This window comes from Parasteatoda tepidariorum, chromosome 5 (assembly GCF_043381705.1).
Source record: "Parasteatoda tepidariorum isolate YZ-2023 chromosome 5, CAS_Ptep_4.0, whole genome shotgun sequence".
Taxonomy (NCBI): domain Eukaryota; kingdom Metazoa; phylum Arthropoda; class Arachnida; order Araneae; family Theridiidae; genus Parasteatoda; species Parasteatoda tepidariorum.
Window position 1 is genome coordinate 19,251,282 of NC_092208.1, and position 23,133 is coordinate 19,274,414.

Here is a 23,133-nt window from a genome sequence, read left to right on the forward strand (position 1 = left end):
ACATATTGTTTTACTTGCTACGAAATGTTTAAAAATGCTGTTTGCGAAAACTTTCCATAGCTATATTTATCAAATATATAAATAATTATTCATATTTTTTTTTTCATTTAGGTTAATTTTTTGCATGGTTTTGAACAGACCATAAAAGGGAAGCTCCCTTAGCCATGTATGACGTCAGTTCCGGTCTTGTGTTTTTATGCAGTTTTAATCCTGATGATGTAAGTCCTCACCTGATTATAGTAAGTCACTGAAATAAACATACAGTCACTTATATAGATCTACAGCCTTATTTTAAGAAAAATGAATTACAAAAAGCAAATTATATTAAATCAAATGAAAAAATAACCAATTAATATTTATTTTCTTACTACTTGCAATATTTTATTCCCTCTCTCTTTCAAAGCATATTAAATATTTTAATGGATGGATGGTTAATAGAATTAATCAACATTTCAAAAAAAATGCTAAACTTTATTCATTGTTTAAATAAATTTGATTTAATAAAAACTAATTGAAAAAAAATTATAATTATGTATTTATATAAATATTTAATTATAATTTTCATTAATATTCAATTAATATAAATATTTAATATATTTATGTAAATATTTATTAATTGGTATATAAATAATTATTGATTAATTTATAAATATTTATTAATTGATAATCTCCCATATTCTGTCTCTGAATTTCTTTCATTTTCGAAATAAAAATGAAATGTAGTTAAAATTTTAAAAAAATATACCTCCAAAAATATATCTTTTCAAACTGTGTGTATTATTTTATCACTCACTTTCAAAACTTAGAAAGCATTTTATTGTTTCTCAGGAGTAATGAAAATAATCCGTATTTTAAAAAAAAGCTTATTGTCTTTATTTATTTACTTTTTAAAGTAATTTTGCTTTTACAAACCAATTCAAATTTATTTATTCTCAATTATTTTTTTATAAATGTTTTTCTTCAGCGAAAATTCTCAGTTTTTATTTTTAAATATAATCGTTATTCTTTTCAGTTCACGAAGTTTTGATTATTTTAGTTTCCAGCCAGGATTATTGGCCGAAACTGTTTTCCTTTTGCATCAACTCATTAAAAGAGATGCATATTTTAATGAATAGGCATTTTATCGTTATACGCAACAGTAAATCACATTTTATTGTATTCTGCAAAATAAAACACTTTCCAAATTATAAAAAAAGTTCATTACCTTCAGAAAATAAAGCTGCAAATCTAACTATTAAATAAGTGCTTTTAAAAAAGGAATAAAGCTGAAATTCTGTAACCATGTAAAAGTACGGAGGAAAAAAATTTTCTAAAAATTATTCAATTTGCATGTAACAACTTCATTTAAGGTTTGTTTAATAAATTATTCTTTTTTTAACAACAAAGTTGAAAAAATATAATTTGAATTGAATTTTTATTTATTTGAAACAAATCAGAAGCAAATAAATTCAGAAATATACGAATATAATTTTTTAACAGTAAACTGTATATTTGGTTTCTTAAAAAATATAATTTAACTTTAATAATAGTTTTGAATTTAGAACCATATAAATTTAAATACTTCCTTTTTAATCTGATGATTTTATAAACAAGTTTGGTTTCAAATATTCAAACATAAGGTAGGAACGCGTTTCGCTTTTTCTTCTACTATTATGATTAAATAAAAAAGTATGTACGCTAATAATAAATAGGTCTATAGTTAGTTATGAAATTATTTATTCGAAGACTAAGACTATTGAACTTTCTTTCGATTACTTTCACCAAATTTTTTGTTATTTATTTTAACCATGGTCAAAAAACTTTTTGAGTCCCAACGCACACAAGCTTACACTTCCTTTTAAAATAGTTAATTTAATATAATATAGTACAAAATCAGAACGAAATCGGCTGAAAAACTTGAGAGATGAAATTTCAAAAAAAAAAATATTTTTAAATTTTTAATACCTAAGATCTATTTGAAAGATATCTCTTCATATTTTGAATTTTGTCATGCATTGTTAAAAACTGTTGTATAATGTATTATATCTCACAATTAAAAAAAAACTATTTGAAAATTTTAATTATTCAAAATTAATCTTTGGTAAACAAGTTTTAGAATTATGTTCAAATAATTTTTTCTCATCTTCATGTGCAGTTTCAGAAGTAAAAAGACATACAAAGCAAGTGAAATTACTTTTCGGCACTATGTTGCCTAAACTAGGGGAGAGTGGGATAAATTGAAACATTTTTTACTTAACTATTTTTAAGTAACAAAAAATCCAATATATTATTAGTATTAATTGACAGACGAGTAAAGTAGACTATCCTCTGCTAGAAAAAAAAATAAATACCTTATTTTAAATGTTATTATATTAGTTATTAACAATATATGACAGTCGTGCACTTGTTACAATTGTCCCCACTTACGGGGTCAATTGTACAAGTTCATAAATTCAACTAAAACATAGTTAATTATACATATTATCATAGTTGTGATATATTTTTTTATTGATCAAAATAGTAGTGATATTTTAGGAGTAAAAATAATAATGAGCAGAGACCTAAAGGGTTAAACTTTTAACTTTAAAGAGTTAAAAAATTTAATTTATACTGTGAAAGGTGACAAATAAAATAATGCACATAGAACATAATATAAATGACATAGGAAACTATTGGTGGTTCTAAAAGAGTTAAGTAATGGTTTGTAAACATAAGATTATTTATTTTCATCTATTACATTCGTCCCTTTACTTTTTGTCCCCAAGACGCCATTTCAGCTTCATTTGTTAAAAACAATGCTAGTTAAATAACAAAACTAATCTTTTTTTTAAATGTTAATTAAGGTGTCCACTTACATATTCGGTTAATAATTTTCATTTGTTTAAACAAAATTACTTTGTTACAATATAATATTCTAATACCAAAAAAAAGTACTTAAGTAGCGTGAAAATATCTTTTGCGATGTAACTCTTTCAAAAGTACATAAAAATAGTTGCCAGCAAGGGTGTACATGGAGATTTATTGAAGACACCTTGTGCGCCACCTAGGAACCAAATCTAGTACTCGACACTCGAAATTTTTGCTCTATTACAATCGTACCCTGTTACAATTGACCCCACTCTAGCCTACAGATAATATATTTTTTTTGAATACGAATATCTCTTCAAATCATCAACAATTCTTAAATCATCGAAAAAATTTAAATTCAAGCGAATAATATTTTTCAGCCTGATTTCTAAACATGAAATATTGTCTAAACAAGCTAATTAGCCTATTTAAGTTGCGAGCTCCGAAGCATTAATATCGCATATTAATACCTGAAAATCAGGCTACACGATTAAAAGTTGTTGTGGTGTTCAGTTTTTCACTGTACCTTATATCGCTTCTTCTATTTTATACTTTATGAAAAAGATAAAATTAGCTGCATTGATAACTAAAAATAAAAAAGCCTAGATAAAAAAAAATCAAAACAAAAACATTTTCACTGAAATATTTATTGGAATAAAACAACCAATCATCAATTCTCTTTCCCAGGAACTGTTCAAATCTTACGAGAGAAAATTTCCGCTCGTAAAACTCAACAGTCCTGACGATAAATATCAGTGTTCTTTTTTCATTTCTTTGTTCAAGGTCCATCCCTATTTCTAATGTCTTATACGTGAGTTGACAGTCAACCCCTAACAATACTCGATATCCGACAGTATAAAGAAGGCACATAAAGTCGTTAGCGGTCGGAGCTGGGCATAAAGTGGACGTTTCTGACGAAGTTATGGCAGTCTTTGTTTATGATGCTAGTACCATAAATTTGGCTCATAGTTTGGCCACCTTTCGTGTCAGTCCCCACCAAAAATATACTCATGTCTTTATGCTTGTTCTGAGCGTGGGAAACGGTTTGTTTATGCAGCATATTTTCTAAAGAAGGGATAATTTTTCGTATATGGTGCGAAAAATAAGAGCATCATACTTGCTTGGGGATACTTGCTAAAGGAAACGCAACGGGTAATGGCGAATTTTATTGCATTGTCGAGCTATGAATATTTTTGAGATCATTTTGCATGGTAAATTATGATATTTCCCATGGTAGTTCGGAGAAATATTTTGCCTGGAAGATATTTTATGGGTTGGCAACTGATAATTTTAAAATAATTTTCCAGAACGATTTGAACATATTATCGTCGAGTATTTAAAATTTGGCCTTCAAATTCATTCTATGTATAAAACAGCTGCACAAATAAATTTAAAGCTAATTTATCCTCGCTTTTTTTATTTTGAACTGAAATAAAAAATAATATGACATAAAAATATTTGTGGTGCAAATTTATACCAAATCATTGGAAAATATTGAATCGGCGAATCTGTGACTCATTATTTTTAAAAAAAATAACATTCGAACAGATTGATTGCAAAGAACAGCACTTAGTCATTCTAAAAAAATAAAAGTTATAAGGTTTCGAGTGTTCGCCTCGCAATGATTTGCCCCAAGTTCGAATCCCAGAAATGGCTGGTTGATGGTTCGAATCCCAGAGGATGCTCGCACCAATCATAGAGCTGACAAAAAATATCCGCATTGGTTGACGGATCACGTGTTTAAATTCCCTTGCCATCGGATTAACCATGAGGGATTTTCGTGGTATTCTTCCCCACGTGGTATTCTTCCACACGGGTTAGTACAATAGTAGGGTTAGGTTTTCCACGAAGTCTAGTTTATTCCAATGCCTGATACAGCAGTTTCTTGGGTTGAGTTCAAAAATGCAGGGCTAAGATGTTGACCATTGATAGTCGTAAACTCAGAATTGGATTAGCTGTTCAACCTGTGGCTGTTCATAAAATAACACAAAATAAAATCCTTAATGTGTATTGTACAATAGGGCTACATCACTGAATAAGTGTTTCAGAAGTTGTCTGAAATTTGGTTTAGACTTACGATTGAATAGTTTGTTGATTACGATATTAAAATACATTTCCATAAAACTAAATATCTTAAAATTAACGGAATTGAAATAAAAAACATTAGTTAGATTCAAAAAGCAAAAATACATGAGAGTATCTGCTAATTCATTTAAAAGAACCATGAATAATCGAAAATCTCTATTTTTGACACCAACTATATTTAAGTAATTTTGGTTATAGGTACAAATTCATATGCNAATGAGGTGAACCGGGTTCGAATCCCAGAAATGGCTGGTTGATGGCTTGAATCCCAGAGGATGCTCGCACCAATCATAGAGCTGACATAAAATATCCACATTGGTTGACGGATCACGTGTTTAAATTCCCTTGCCATCGGATTAATTATGAGGGATTTTCGTGGTATTCTTCCCCACGTAACGTGTACACGGGTTAGTACCATAGTAGGGTTAGGCTCTCCACGAAGCCTAGTTTATTCCAATGCCTGATACAGCAGTTTCTTGGGTTGAGTTCAAAAATACAGGGCTAAGATGTTGACCATTGATTGTCGTAAACTCAGGATTGGATTAGCTGTTCAACCTGTGGCTGTTCATAAAATAACACAAAATAAAATCCGTAATGTGGGTTGTACAATAGGGCTACATCACTGAATAAGTGTTTCAGAAGTTGTCTGAAATTTGGTTTAGACTTACGATTGAATAGTTTGTTGATTACGATACTAAAATACATTTCTATAAAACTAAAATATCTCAAAATTAACGGAATTGAAATAAAAAACATTAGTTAGATTCAAAAAGCAAAAATGCATGAGAGTAACTGCTTATTCATTTAAAAGAACCATGAATAATCGAAAATCTCTATTTTTGACACCAACTATATTTAAGTAATTTTGGTTATAGGTACAAATTTATATGCAAAAAAATTTTTTAACTAAAAAGTTCAATTAATTGAGAAGACACATGTTTAGGAGAAACGTAAAAATTTTCCATATCATTATTAACACCAACGATACTAAATTTAACAATGGTAATAGATACAACTGGTACTACTGATATTACGTTAATTGGTGAAGTTTAAATTGATACAATTTCTAATAATATAGATAACAAAATATATTTTATAGTACCGGAAAAGATTTTTGATCATGTTAATATTTGACTATCAGGCGTTGACCTCGAGCAATTGCACTATACCCATTGATGTATGAGACACGAGTGTTTGAGCCAGGAACTTATAAAATACCGAAAGTCAAAATTTTTGAAAATGAAATATGAGTAGATCAATTATTTATAAATAAATCAAATTGTAATTGATTATTTTTAAAAAAATACACACTCTTTTATGATCTCTGAAATGCCAAAAATATAAATATCGATAAAATATAAATGTAAATCCAAAAAATAAAAATAAAGTATCAAAATTTTTTGTCTTCCTACTGAAATAAGCAAAGAAGTAAATATTATTTAACATCAATTTTTTCATCTGAAATATGTAGATGGAAATGAATTATGAATAAATTATTTGACAATAATAAAATTTTTCTGAATAAAATGTAGTTTTATCAAAATCAAATTAAATCTTTTTACTTGAAGAAATAAATTAAAACTTGTTTCTTTCTAGTGATTTAAAGCACAAAGAGTTTAGAATAAATTAAAATAAAATGTCTTTCTACGTGTTTTTCAAAAAGCGAGTAAAATGATTGAAAAAAAATACAGAAGAAAGAACATACAGCATCTGTTCAACTGCTGAACTTGCGTTTGACACAGTAAAAACTCAGAAGCCAAAGTATTAAAAACTTTTTTTCCATTTCCTTCATTTTTCAAAGCATTTTATCGCCTGAAACAATTCATATCGATCAACAGATTTAGAAAATTAAAAAGAAAGGAAAGCGACGTTGAATTCAAAAACTTTTTTCCCTGGAAATAGTTTTTTTTTCATTCGTTGAGTTTTATGGAACATTTTCTGTTTCATGTTATTTTTTTCCATTTTTTCTTCGTTTTAAATGTGCAATTTAAATATCTTTTTAATATTCAAAAGGAAATCGCTATTCATTTCTTTTCTTTTCAATATTATATAATGTATTTATTTATTTATTTCAACTTCTGACAGAAAACGCTTTCAGTAAGTCATGATTTGTTTTCGATTTTTTTATTTTCTAAATTTAGCTTTGTACTCCAACAGTCACTATCTCAGTAGTATTTTTCTGTTAAAAATTTATTTCAATGTGATCAAATATTTATATGCATGTCATTTGTTACAAAATTCTCTTTATCAGTGAACATTTTCAACACATTTTCAACACATTTTTTACTTAGAAATGCAAATTCAAAATTTTTGGTAAAAAAAATATTCAACAGGTTTTTTTGATGAGAAGTATCTTAATTTAAAAAAAAGCACTATTTACATTGCAAATAAATAGTCAATAGACTTCACTAATTTTGTGAATTTATTTGTTTGCTGTTATATTTGTTTTATTATTATTATGAGGGCGATTGGAGAAGATAAATATAGTTAAAGAAATTCTAGCAAATGTGACAAAAAATCAATGAGCTTGTCTAAATGATATTATGTAAATTTATTTTGAATAGTATACTGAAAAATTTAATTTATGTGCCAAACTGGGGAATTAGGGTTATTGAAACAAATGAACACTATTAATATAAATCTTTAGAAAAAGGGGTGAACATTTGTCTATTTGTTGTATATCGTAACAACTGCATTTCTTTCTGTTGTCTTAAGGGAGTTTCCTTGTAGAAATCTTCGTTAAAAGACAAAATTTTTTAACACAGTGTTGTGCGAACCAGCAACTTAGAGATTCTGTCATCATTGTCAACTTATCTCACATTCTGATCACACTGATTATGTAATTCTCTAAATGCAAATGAATTCTGTTATGCGAATATCTACAGCATAATGTTTTATCTTTTTGCGTCAGATTCTTGAAACACAGTAATTATTCAAATAGTTATGCAGTTTATTAAATTACTTCACGTGATATTAAAATATATTTTATGTAAGATCATGGCATGGACTCTTAGATTGAAAAACTAACAATAAGTCACAATTTTCTAAAAAAATCAATGCATTACATTTTGTTTTTGTGCTAGCCTTAAAAACATGTTTCAAGAACGTGAAAAAAAATTCTGTTTACATTTGAAATTTCAAAAGTTAAGTAAGAAAATGGAAAGTCCACTAGCACCGGGAATAGAAGTTAAATTGTTACAAGGACAGTTTTTCGATCCTTTTTGAAATTGTTTCAAATTTTATTTTAATTTATTGATTCAAAATATTTTTCTAGATACATTTAAGGGTATACTTTAGATGTACTTCATTCGAGTCTATTTGTACATCCTTATTTGTTTGGAATAAATTATTCAATTATGTTATATATTTATTCAATTCTATTATAACTTATTACAATTATTTATAATTATTCAATGAATATTTTAACTTATTCTAATTTATTATAATTATTCAATTATTTGCTTAAATTAAAATATACAAGTTATTCATTTTTCTATGTGATTTAATGCATTTATTGTATTATAGTGAACGATTCTTCCAATGCATATACTTTTCCTTACCGCTATTAACAAGTTAATTGAATAAACTAAAATAAATAATAATAGATAAATTGTTTCTCGTTTTAGATTTAGAGAAATAATATTTTTCGTTCAAACAGTTTTTAATTCTGAAAATAATGAAAGTATTGAGATGGTTCCTTGTACCAATATCATTACTTTCCTCTTATGACGATATGCAGGAAAAAAATTGTAGTATTCAGAGTTTTTGTAAAAAGTATGTCAACCCTCTCACTGAGCAATTTTTATAAAAATAATTTCAAAAATTTCATATTTTATATACATATTTCAAAATAAATAATGATTCTAAAAATAGCACATTTTTGGAATCTTTTAAAAATTTAAATTTGTACTATTTGTTTTTTAACAAAATAAGGCACTTTCCTGATTACAAATTATCCAGTAATAATATCTTGTGAACAATATGTAATACTGTAATAATATCTTGTGCTAAAGTTGAAAAATAATTTTAACAGAAGTAACTTTTTTAAACATCTTTTTTTTAAAAAAAAAGCAGCTTCCTTAAATTTCATGGTGTAATATATACGTTTAAACGTCAAAATAAAATTGCGGGTTCGAATTTGTTCCTTTAAAAAACAAAGCAAACAGTAGTGGTTTTTTGAGTTGCACTAATATGTATTTACTTTTCACAAATGAAACAAATAAAAAACAATTAAATAAATAAGTAAATAGCTTGTTTGCTCATTTTTAGAGAAAAAGGGTGCACTTATTTAATGCGATCTTTCAAACGGTTTGCACCGAGTAGTTTCAATATAGAAAATGTTCTTAAATTCTTATCAGCTAACTGGCTATAGCACTAAAATTCAGCAAAAAAAAATACATGACAGTTACATAAAAAGTATTAATTTTAAGAAAACAGTTGAAGTACTAATTTAAATGAAACAAATTAGTTCAGTATATTATAGGAAAAAAATCTATATGGCATGTTAGAGAAATGGGGGAAAATATAATGAAAGAATTAGTTGAATAGTTCTGTGAAGAACGGATGGCCAGATAAGTAGAAATTTAATTTTGAAATTTGCATGTTAGGAAGATATGTAAAATACTAAGATATTTTAAGAAGCTTAAAAATGTCCGCTACGTATTGGACAGCTCTTCTTGCTCGGCATCTTCTTACTTATTACAGCATTAAAACATCAACTATATTACTGTAAATCGTCATTGATGTCAAAAGAGTTCGGTTCAAGACAGTATAAAGATACCTTTTACATAAGTAGTATACTCGTTTATATTTTTATTGTTTAGTTATTAAAATATACATTGAATAATTGATAAATATATTTTTCATAAATGAGTTTAATAAATATAACAAATATAGGCATTAATCGCTCCATTTAAAAAAAAAATTTCATTTTCACCGAATTAATTTTTTAAAATTAATTAATTTTAATTTTTCTTAGCTTCTACTAAATAAAAAAAATTAAAACTTTAGATCTCACTATAGAAAAATTCGTAAATTAATATGGTATAAAAAATATATATCTCATAGTTCAAATTTTTTTTCATTCAGTATCAAATTAAATAACAAATGGTATTAAATGATTATTTAAAAAATTATTTTTTGCGTGAAATTTGTTTTGGTAAATGAGTTTCATTAGTGGATGCAATTTTTTTTTAAAATTCTCTATTCGTTTTGAAGATATGAAGAAAATAAGACTAAGGCGACCAAACTTATAACCACCTAATGAATAATGTAATAGGATAACAATTTCCTGATAGCTTGCCATCCCTCTTCCTAATTTATGGATCAGAAAGCCAAATATGTAGAAAAGAAAACATTATTATTCAGAGAAAATGCTTTTTTCGTGTCCAATTTCATAACTTAATTGATAGTTAGCATTAATTATTAGCACATTTGAAGTCACCCTCAGAAACCATTAAGATTGACACTTATTACGCGAAAATCCGATCATTAGTGCGATAGTTATTCATAGTGATATTTTTTTATTTATTTTGTGCACTGTGCAAGCTTAAAAACATTATACATTACATGAGTCGAATAAATGTTGCGAAGAACTTCTAGGGGAGTTAGGGTATATCATTGGGATTAAAATTGCATACGAATCCATATCCGGCAATGTCATAATACGCTTCTAGGGATGCTTACCGTATTATGACCTATTCCAAAGCTAATGAAGAAACAGTCAATAATAGGGTATGACGCATTACCGAGCATTAGTTTCTACGCAGTTTTTATCCTGAAGATGTGCCCTAGCTCTCTTAGACTCTTTCGTAACATTTACGCTACCTTTTGCTATATATAACATTTTGAAACTTGTATATTTGACAAAAAATAGAATAAAATTCTCATTAAGAAATATGTAGCTTTACGAGTTAAACAAATTTCGCAGTTAAGATTTCTTCACACAAATTAGGCAAGATCAAGCATTTGCATAAATGCAACGAAGAAAACTTTTTCCCCAGCGTTTAATTTTGACAAATAGTATTCTCCTACTAATTATAGTTACTGTAATTTCAAAAAAATATGTGAAATTTGAAACGGCTGTAATGTGATTTGCCAGTATTTAATCATTTAGTTAATTATTCAAATTAATTGATTAATTAATTATTAATCATTTAGTTCAGCTGAATTATTTCATAATCGTAACAACGTTTAAATGTTTGCAAGTCATAATGTTTTAATCGTTTTAATGTTTTCAAGTCTTAATGTTCTAATCGTCTTAATTTTTTCAAGCAGTAAAATGATTTTACTACCACTTATTCGTTCGAAGAAACAAAATAAACAATTAAATGCCAAAAGTAAGGGAATTAAATTGATGACTAATCCCTTATGTAAAAATCTAATTTTCTACTCCAACTTATAAACTAGTACATATTTTAAGGTCATTCATGCACTGTGTACGCTGCAATCCATTATACAATAACAGCTTTGTTACTCAATAGCTGTAGTCACAAAAAATATGATTTAAATAAGTTGTAATTTTTAGCATGAAAATGTTCAAAAGCAGCATTAACTAAATGAATGAAGTTAAAGAGCAATTTTCCACAATCAACGACTGAAAGAACCAATCAATTACTCATCTGAGTAAAGCTCTTCACTTAAGAATGAAAGAAAATCAGATTAAAAAATGCCAAGAGTGAGAAAGTAGTTAAAAAAGATTATGATAAATGCTTTTCTCATTTCTTTCAAATTTAAGTCACAGGAAGATTCTCTTAAAAAGATTAAAAAATGGCGAAAAGTACAAAAAAAAAATTGAGTGCAATTTTCGCCTTTCTGGTGCGGTGTTGAAGATTTGGTGTAAAAGCATTAAAAAGTTGATGAATAAAAAACAGCTTTTTTATAACGCTCATACAAGAGATGCATTTTACTTTTAATGAATGCATGCCTTAATTCATCCTCAAAGATTAATTAACTTAAGTAAACTGTTCTTAAAAAGAAATGTAAAAAAATGGTACAGCAAGTTATGCAGCTGCAAAGTCAGGGGCAGGAGTTAAAATGTTTTCAGCGAATTCACTTCTTTTCTGGGGCTTAATTGCTTTTTAAATCAGCTGAAAATATTTTTTTTTCATCAATGTTTCCCCTCTGCATCTGGAACTGACGTATGAAATTGTGTGATATGTTTTTTTAAGTAACTAGGCTTAATTGTAAAGAAGCAGGGAACAGAAATTTGGTGAAAAAAAAAGAACATTTACTTCAATCAACTTTGTTTAATGAAACTTTCAATGTATTGGATTTTTTTCTTTGCAAAAGCTGATTTTTTGAAAACAGGATAAAACAACAAAAAAGCTCTCGGAAATAATATTTTATTTCAGTGTTAATTGTTTTGTCTTATGCACTGATAAGAAGTTCATTTGCTATAAGTTCATTATAAGAAGTGCATTTATTGTTACAATCCTAGAAAAATTAGTTCAACCTTATGCTCTGATATCATTATTTCTAATCTTTATGCGACACAATCCGCCATCCTTAAAAATGTATTACATTAAACCATTTTTTCGTGCAAGTAAACCATAGTATCATGTAATTAAGCTTAAAAAATACTATTTTATCGAACACCCCAGCTCATAGTAAGGCTGCCGTAAGTATTAACAATTTTAAGGTTCATAAGATCTCAAATGTATAAGTCTTAAAGATTCGTATTGTTTGGGTATAAAAATGTTATTCATAAGTTTGCTGTACGTCGAGGCAAGGATACCACCACTGTTCAATCACATAGATTTCATCTAAGTTTATTTCTTGAAAATATAGTTATATTATTAATTTCATAGCTTTTAACATAATTTTTATCTATGGAACGTCCTCAGTCATGTAGATTCGAGTTATTCTTATGAGAATTGTACACTTAGTAAAAGACATTGACAAATTACCAGAATATGATAAAAGTTACCATGTTTCTGGCTCTTGGGGAACACCAAAGACCACGATAGTTTTTACCAATTCACATTTGTAGTACAATTAATAGTAAAATTTGATTTTATAATATGTGATAAAATTTGGTGAATGTGGTGGAATTTGAAAATTTTGTAATGATACTTTAAAGCATGACATAAAAGTCATTTATTAAGTAAAATGTATGTTTCCTCTTTGTATTATTTATTAAATGTGTAATTTTAAGTATAATAATTTTAAAAATACGAATTTCTAGTGAACCCATATCATATGAATTAACCATGAATGATAAAATATCTAATGATAAATTACTATGTGAACGATAAATTGTCAAATGAATGGTTTAACTACAGTATATCTCAATTTCCTTAACTATCCTAAGTGTAAGGTAATTTTTTAATTTTTTTTTCTTTGTGTAGTGACAATGACATTTATTTATTTACTTTATTTTGTTATCGTGAAATAGAATGTTTCATTAATTCCTGTATCTTATTTAAACTTTTCATTTCTAAAATATGGTACGTCGAGCTAAATGGAAAACAAAAATGAATAAAAAATGTTCACAACTTGCAAATTTTAAAATTAATTGCTAGCCAATAGCTAAATTGTTTTTAATATTATTTCTTGCGTATTTCATATCTCTTGCCTGTTTTAATTATTGATTTACCGTAAATTTATCACAGAAGTACATTTATATTGATAATGACAAGTAACTGGGTAACATTTAGTTCAAAATTACAAGGTTACAGAGTTAAACATTAGTAGTCGTAAGCCCAAAAAATAGGGTCGGCTTTTTACCTACGGTTATAAAATAAAATAAAATTATTATTACTTATCGTATAATTATTACTACTTATCCTTATAATTATTACTACTTATCCTTATAATTATTACTTATCTTTAATAATACTTTTACTAATAATACAGCTAATACTTTTACTAATAATACAATAATACTTTTTTTAATAATACAGCTTTTTTTAAAATAATAAGTGTTTTAGTAATGTTCAATCATTTGAATAATTTCCTTTGGAATACTCTTAGGGTAACATGTATCCCTAAGAGTATTCCAGAAGAAATTGCTCAAAATTCATTAATGCATAACATCTCTGAATATTAAAATGCAGGCAATATATTTGGTTTAAATCATTATTTTTGACAAAAAAGTAAATGATATAAAACATAGAACTACAAGCAAATTTTTATGTCTTTTGAGTGTTGATCTGGATTATTTTTGTTTTGTTTTTATGCCCGGATAGACCCTAATTAACATGCTCAGATGGTTAAATAGTAAAAAGCATCTGCTTTATATCTTGACGGTTTCGGTTTAATCTCCACCTTTAGTCGACAAGTAAATTTTCTCACATTTACTTTCTGCGTGTGCAACTGTAATGAAATAGATCTCACTGACAATAACAAATATTGTCAGGCCAAAACTAAAGATAAAACCTTTAAACATCCTTAAACAGAGCATTTAATTATTCCCGAAACTTCTTTTTTTTTTAAAAAAAAAAATCCTATTTTCGAATTTGTACGGATTCGAAACGGAAAATTTACTAAGTGTAGTTCATAAAAGTTAAAAGTTATTTTTCTATCTAGTGGCTAAAAAAGTCAATATCATACAATAAGATGTAATAAAATAAAAGATTTAACATCTTTTTTCAAAATTTGAACGGAATGCGTATAAATCTCTTTATATTAAAGAGTTATTAGGGTCGATGACACCGCAACTGTTTTGGGTGTTCATCTTAACGCTGCATTTTGTTTAACTGCGCAAAAACTATTAAATTTAGAAACTTGAAATTACTAAGATGTATAGAAAAGTTTACATGGAATAAGATGTAATTAAAAAATGAACACTCTATAATTCGTTCGAGAGTTATTAACTGTTAAAATTGTTAGAAAAAATACCATATGGGCCAATCTACAGGCCGCAGGAAGGCAAATACAAAGTTAAAAAATTGGCAAGTTGAAGGGGTCATATTTGTTCATTAATTTTAATTTTCGAAATTCTACAAGAACTAGTTTGTTTTGGGGTAATATAAATAATCACTTTACTGTTATTAACGAAAATGTTGCTTAATTAGTTTCGGTAATAGATACTAATCAAAATAAAAAGAAGCTATCAACGATAAAGCAAAATCAATAGAAATTTGGTAGAAAAGTTCTAAAAATTGCCATACTGTAATTAAAGACAACGATACTTAATTAATTTTGTTGATAGGTACTAATTGGATCAAAAATATGATAAGGTATGAACTTAATGCAATTCGCTTCGAAGAAAAGTTAAATTAGCTATACTATTTTAGGCCCCAATTATGCTTAAATAATATTGGTAATCAGTACAAATTGAAATAAAGATAAAGCTATATATTCTAAAATTAAAATTTTCGAATAATGATACTAAGTCATTTCTGAGAAACTCGATAAAACAACCATAGTATTTTTTACACCAATTATGCTAAATTAAATTAATTTTGTTAATAGGCACTATAGGCATTATGGTAATGGAAGTTTTAATAGGTACTGAATATAATAAGGTAGATAACTGTTATTTTGTTAGTGAACTTGGTACTCTGTAGTTTAAATATAGATAAAATGCAATGTTGCACAGTTCAATATAGATACTCTAAAGAGGTTTTTTTTCGGCCCCTTTAAAACGGAGAATAACAGGAGATACTCGCTTGATTGAGGTAAAATTTTATGGTTGCAATAATCATTCCAAATGATATTGAATACAGTTAAATGTTTTTTGATTGTATCTACATTAAAAATGATTATTGTTTAACATAGTGGTAGAAAGCCACCTGGAAGGGGGGGATTAATAATGAAGGAAAAATATAATACTTTTAGCTTTATTTATTGTTTTGGTATATGTATTTCAGTTAAGGGCATTATTTTAAAGTGCTGTTCAGTTCTTATTTACTGATTGTTTATTTTCTGTTCTTACCCCGTGAGAAGAGTGGGTTTTCAGTTAGAACTTATTAAAAAGTAGAATTAATTTGTGTCGATAAACTTTAGTTTTTATGCATGCATTTTTAAAAAAAATGTGGGTATTATATTAAAAATGCAATATCATGTCTTATTTTTGAACAATTTAAATAAAGCTTAGCTTACTGTAAGTTTATATCAAGTTCAATAAAGTGAACTGCGGCAGATTGCCTTGCTTGTTCATAAAATTCAAATAAGAGCATTTTTTTTTTAGAAAAATATGTTGCTGTTCTGTTTCAGTTTTCGAAAATTTCGAAATAAATAAATAAGAGCCACCCGTAAAGCTTCGGAAAACTAACAATTCTTTTCTTTTATGAGTCTCTTTGTAAAAAAGATAAAAAGAAAGTGATCGAAGAGAAAAAGGAATATTAATGCATTTCGTCTGTGTTTTCTTATTTATAATTTTAGCCCATACGGTAAGAAGAAAGCGAAGAAAATTCCAAACAAACAATCAAAAAAAGAGAGGAAAAAGAACAGAAAATAGCAAATCCAATTCTTTTTTTCCAGAGGCGAAATCATTCGTAAACTCATCTGTAAAGCATTGGCTTTCGCCAAACGAAATGATAAGTTTCGAATGCCAATACTCGAAGAAGTTCGAAGAAAAAGCTACAGTAAAAAGAAATATGCAGAAAATGATGGCGATTTATATCTATGGAGAAAAAAGTGCTTGCTTTATTATCCGTGGCAATCGATCAAAATTTCGACGACAACTTTCCCAATATTGCTGGAAATTAATGGCGTATCTTAAGGATAGCTATGTTTTGTTTTAGAATAGAATCTTACGTGTCCTAAGTAAATCTTTCAAAGGCTTAAAATATGGCTGTTACGATTGGAAAAGAGGATATTTGAAACCATTTGTTTCTCGTTTTATCCAGTTCCTAACTCCTAATAACTGCTATTAACCTTTTTTTTTATAAAGATTAACAAAATGAATCGTAAAAAAAGTAAACAATTTGCATAAATAGCTAATATTTGTTTCAAACTCGTGTTAGTTTTCTTCACCTGCTTACTTGCCTTTTAATTAGATATTTAAAAAAAAACATGAAGCACAAGGGATTTTTTTTCTTTTGAGTTATATATTTTTGGCAACACAATTTGGCACTATTCTCTCTAGAATAATAAATACGGTAAGGAAATACCCTCATGGTATTACTTTCATTTACTATGATACACTGGTATAATATTCGCAATTGCTATGAACTTGTAAATCTAATTAAGATTTTGCTACCCACTGTCTACTTTCCTACACTTTATTTGCCTGTTATTTAGATATAAAACGACCATAAGGCATAATTGATTTCATTTTATTTTGAGTAATATATTTTTGGCAAACACGACTGGACACTTATCTCTCCAGTATAATTAATGCGTATTGGTTCATACACCCATGATGCTCTTCTCATTTACTATGATACACTGTTATAATCTGCGTAATTTCTATGAAATACTTGTGTTTTTTTTTTTTCCTTTTTTTCATTCTGTTTTTTTTACCTCATATATATATATATATATATATATATATCAGGAAAATGTTGTTTTTCCTGCATATTTATCTTAGGAAAATATAATTTGGCCCTCATAATATTTAAATACAATGATGCATATATTTATGTTATGCATGATTTATTTTGATACATATACATAGCATAACTATTTGCTCATACATTTGCCTTACATCTAGGATTTTCTTTTAATCTGGGGCGTAATTAATTTTCTATGCATCTAAGAGATGCATAGTTAATATTATATAATATGAACCGTATATATTACGTAGTTAATATTAAATTATATAATAATTTTTTTTAGTCGATGTCATTATAATAGCCATAGAAAAAAATTATGCATCTGAAAGATTACTCAGTTTTGTTTTAATTTAAAAATCCTATGTGCATTAAAAAATTTGAGCCATGGATACACAAAATGAATGCTCTGAAATCTCATTTTAGTAAATAAGAGTTCGAATAGCATTTGCTGCTTGTAGCCTATGGCAGTTTCAGATCAATTAGTAGTACTAACCAGTCTTCGAAGTTAGGGAGGCTGATGCACAATGACCACATTATCGATATCATAGCGTTGGTAAAGAAATTGCGTATTAATAATTTTGGTAAACTTTTGGGGTGACAACTGACAGGCTGCTTCAGGAGTGCTTTATGATTAAGAAAATTAATCAAATTAATAATGTTGATGTTAGAATTAGAAAAGATGGGATCTGAAATAATTAATTTCTCAAATGAACTTGTTGGTAATTAATATTTTATACAATTTTAAAGAAAAACTTTTTATAGGAGAGAAAAACTGAATGTTTAGTAAAAATAAATTCTGCTGTGGATCATAATCACATATAAAAATTTTATTCATTGAAATAAATTACAAAATCTAATAAAAAAAATTCTGGCGGCAATATTTCCTAAACATCTTTACCAGAAATATTTTTATCATTAAAAGGAATACATACTATTTTTAAATCGCGATGCTTTGTTTTCCAATACCCACCTGTGTTAACATCCGTCAATTCAGGCATATACAGGGCGATTTTGTTGGCCTCTCTTTCAGGGGCACCATATTAGGTGGGCCAACAGTGAGGACAGATAGTACAGAGAAGGAAAGAACATCCATGACTTTCCCGGGATTCAAACCCAGAACCCTTTTGATGTAAGGACAGCTCCTTGCACCCTACACAGGCCGGTCTGCCACTTGCAATGTAATTTTGCTCTTGTAGTCTACACATTTTTGAAACCAAATAATATTGACACTCTTATCAAAGAACTCTTTTTTTCCTTCAATGCTTAGTTATGTTTATAAATAAAGTTACTAAATTAATTCCTTGATAATTAACATATTTTAAATATAGCTTATGCAAATCTTTAAAATATACCTTATGCAAAATGTAGCTTATGCGAACCTTAAGTTATCTGAATTAACGAGATGGTTTGTTAGAAATATTTTTGCAGTTTCATGAAAAAAAAAACAGATTGGAAATCTTGCAGTCCTCTAAAGACGTCTAAGCAGCTCAGATTAATGTAAATTAAATCATTCGGATCATCCAGAGGCTGTCATATAACTGTCATGTAACAGAGACATATAACTGTCTTTTACTGTACTATCATCTGTTGATTATAGAAAGAACCATCTTAAGGAATAAGTATAATTTTTTTTGCCAACAACTATTTAACAATTAACCAAATTGGTGTCCTCTATATGTATGCGCTAATAATCTACACAAAAAATTAGAAATAAAAATTTTTCAATTTGAAATGTAAAGCCTTATGTTTAATTTTTCAAAAACATAATTTTTTGCTATCCCATTTTCGTACACTTTCAAACAACATCATTATTAAAGTTATGCTAACAGTTAAACATGTTTTTCAATCTGAGCTTTATAAGATGTACAGAAATCTAGGAAATGAAATGCTCGGAGCAATATTGTAATGTAAGTCTGATTTTCAGATTCAACGTTATTACACCAAACTGTTATTTACAATTATTTTATGACAAGTAATTTACAAGTTTTTGCAATTTCTTGTTGATAAAGACACATTTCTCAAGTAAAAAGTTATTGCCTCATACAAATCATAGAGATTTTCAAGTAGAAATGCTCTTCACAACTACCTGATGATGGGGCTTATCATTATATTGCTTCAAGCATTTTCGTAATTTAAATTAAATTTTCGCAGTAGTTAAATTTAAATTCAAAATTTTCTTTTTAAATTATTAAGTATAGGAATGAATTGAGATAATAAATTTACTAATAATTACATGATTTTAGATGTCTTATAGATCTAAAATTTAGAATTACATGATTTTAGATCTCTTTTGAAAGAAACAACGTATCTTTAAAAGTTCCGATATAAACCCAAAAAAAAGAATTTTAGACCTCAGTCTTCCATTTGTAAAGAAAACTTAATTCAATAATTTATAAAAATATCTATTTCTTTCCACAAAAACCGTTTAGACATTTTAGCAAATGAAATAGAACAGACCTATATAGACTAAGACATTTTTTCCCCTGATCTTCTTTGATTAATGACTAAACATACCTCCAAGAAAGTATGATACATTCTTAGGAAAAAAAATCTTTTTTCCGTCATCCTTCGATATTTTTTGGGAGAAACAAATGGCTCAGAAGTTATTAACCACTGTTTGTCTTCCGACCCCAATATAAAACGTGGTTACAGTTACGGGTTTCCATTGTACGTGTAAAAGCAATAGCTGCTAAATGTGATCTCGTCTGTTATAAATGGAATCATATATACCTTGGTGAGGGGGGAGGCAGCCGAATGCAGTCTAAACCTTTTCTCGCTAACGTATATCGAAGGACCATGCACTCAGAAAGATGAGAAAAATGTGTGTTCTTTGATATCTCGCCATTCGAATAAATCTCGAACATTCTTTGAGAAATGTTTAGTTTCCGTTCCTTCCAGCTGAGCTTTTGTATTAGAGTAATCGCCCTAGTTCGAATCTTTTCATTACCCCTTTTTCCGTTTTCTGGTAATGTGTTCCTATGGAAGATAGTGATATATTTAACTGAGTAAATCACCACGCTAATTTTCGGAAACAAATATATTCCTTTCTCATCAGCTTCGTCTGGAATTTTGGCTTAAGGAAGTATACTCCGATTGTCTTGATAAATATCGCTATCGCTGAAAACTTTTTTCAAACACTAATGGAACTGACAGTATGTCTTAAAATACAATTCATTTCATTTATGCTTTGCATCAAAAGTTAGCTTGTTGAAAGTTCAATTCTCGATAAATTAGATTGCCTTATCTGAAATGCGCAACATTTGCATTTGTAAGAATTACTTCCAGTGTCATGATCTTATCAATTACATTTAAAAATGCATTCATATAATAATTTTTGAATAATATAGCAACTGCTAATGTTGTTAGGTCTCATTTCTACTATAGGAGACGTATATGTATTTTAATTTTCCCTGAACATCGAATATAATATATTAAAAAATATTCACAATTAATTTATCTATGTGATATTTAGTTATTTTCAAATTTTTCAAAAAAAAAAATAATAAAATTAACAAAATGAATTAAAATTAATTAAAATTAATTAAAACTGATTAAAATGTAATTAAAAGTCATTTTTATAAAATCAAAATTAATTAAAATTAATTAAAATTAATTGAAATGTAATTAAAAGTTATTTTTATAAAATCAAAATTAATTAATACTAATTAAAATGTAATTAAAAGTTATTTTAATAAAATCAAAATTAATTAAAAATAATTTTTCAGAAATCCAAATAAATGAAAATTATCATAACAAAAATTCGGAATGGTGAATTTTTAATTTTGTTTTTATGTGTTAGAATGTGGTAAGTTAATCTAAGTTATTTTCTAAACATTCTGGAAGATGATTTTATATATTGCTTCTGATAAACCACGTGGCCTTAAAATGCTGCGAAAAGGCACATATTAAATGAAAAATAATTGAGACCAAAATTGTTAATAATCAAAAATATAGAATTATGAAAACAGAGCGCGCAGATTCGTGTAATAGCATGTTTCCGAAAATTTATAGTTTAAACTTGACATTAGTAAATTACACTAATTCGAATCAGAATGAAATGCCAGCAAAAATAAATAAATACAATTTAATGAATGTAGCAATTGAAGGATATTTGTGGTACAACGAATAATATAATGACGAAAATTTTATCACCTAACAGCAATGATTTGTGCAAAAACCAATGCCCAAAACGATATAGTGTCAAAAAATAGAAAAACTTTAAATAAATAATACATTGCTTTGTTGTTGGTTAATCTTGTAGATGATAAAGTCATTTGTATTGTTTTTTAATATTTGATCACTACAACTTTTGGTACAGTACTGTTGAATGTATCCCAGAAAAACAACACAGTGTATTTTTTTAAATTTGATTTCATCAAATGGAACAAGAATGCTTTAGAAGTTAGAGCCCTTTGCTTCAAATTGGGTCGATGCAAGTTTGAATCCTCTTCTTATTTGCTTCATTCACATATTTCTCCCAACCAGCCTTAGAGAGGCATTTTTCCCAAAATATTTCCAAAGTTCAAGCGTCATAAAATACAAATTCTTGCTTTTACGCACACTCTGTGGATTTCTTTTCTGATTAATGGAACTGTGAATTAGTTTTGTTCTAAAATCGTTTCGTAAAATTATATTAATCTCACTGTCTGAAAAATAAGCTTCCTTTTCCATAAATAATTTAACACTTAGCTTGGATAGTTAATGCGAAATAATAATTAAAATTAGCAATACCCTGCAATAACCAGTTTTTAATTAATCTCTTTTCTTTTGAATAAATTTTAAAAAAATCTACTAAACATGCTAAAATACACGAGCTATATAGTTTTTTAAATAGATTTATTTGGTTTAAAATATATTTTGAGCAAATTTTTAGAAAAATTAGTTAGTACAAATTTTAATAAGAGTTTTTATGTAATAAAAAAAACAAGAATATAGTAAAGTGCACTGCATTGTGCCTTTGTAAATCTCTGATAAGATTAGAAAAAAAATTGACCAAGTAATTATCGTTTAAAGTACTTATAGGTCTTAAAAATATCATCTTTTTATTAAAAGAAAATCTCACTGTGTAGTCTTTCATTATCGATCTTTGCTTATTTGATGAATCCTTTTCTATTTATGAAAAGAAGCATATTATATTTCCTTTACTAATTATGATTGAATATTTTCATGTTCTTATAATAATAAAAAAAGGCTTATTATAATCATAAAAAGACTAATCAGAAAAATTCGGATTATAATTTTTCCTGATAAACTAAAACTCACTTAACATAAACCAAAGAGATAAAATGATTTTATTTTTGAAAAATATATTTACGTCTAACAACAGAAAAATGTATAAAAATTGTTTACTAAGTTACAAGTATTTGAAGCTTATTTTTAAATAAATAATGAAAAATTTCCTTATAATTAAAATCTAGCGTTTAATTAAACATGATGCACGAACAAATATCAAATTTCATTAAAATTTTCTTACAAATTTAAGTATTTTTTTCTTTTTTTTTGAGGAACTTAAAATTTAATCTGATTTAATTAAAGTAAAAATTTAAACCGTTGATGATATATAATCAAAAAATACACTGATTGCGTTAATAATACACATTTATTCCTCGAAATAATTAATTATTACATAAAATGTTCCTTTATGTTTCTTAAATTCAATTTATCAAGATATTATTTCAAAAATCGGAGGAAAATGAAATCTTTGAGAAAATAATTAAAATTTATTTTCCTAATTGCTTTGAAAAGTATTTGTATTGCTGCATAGTGAAACAAAGTGCGT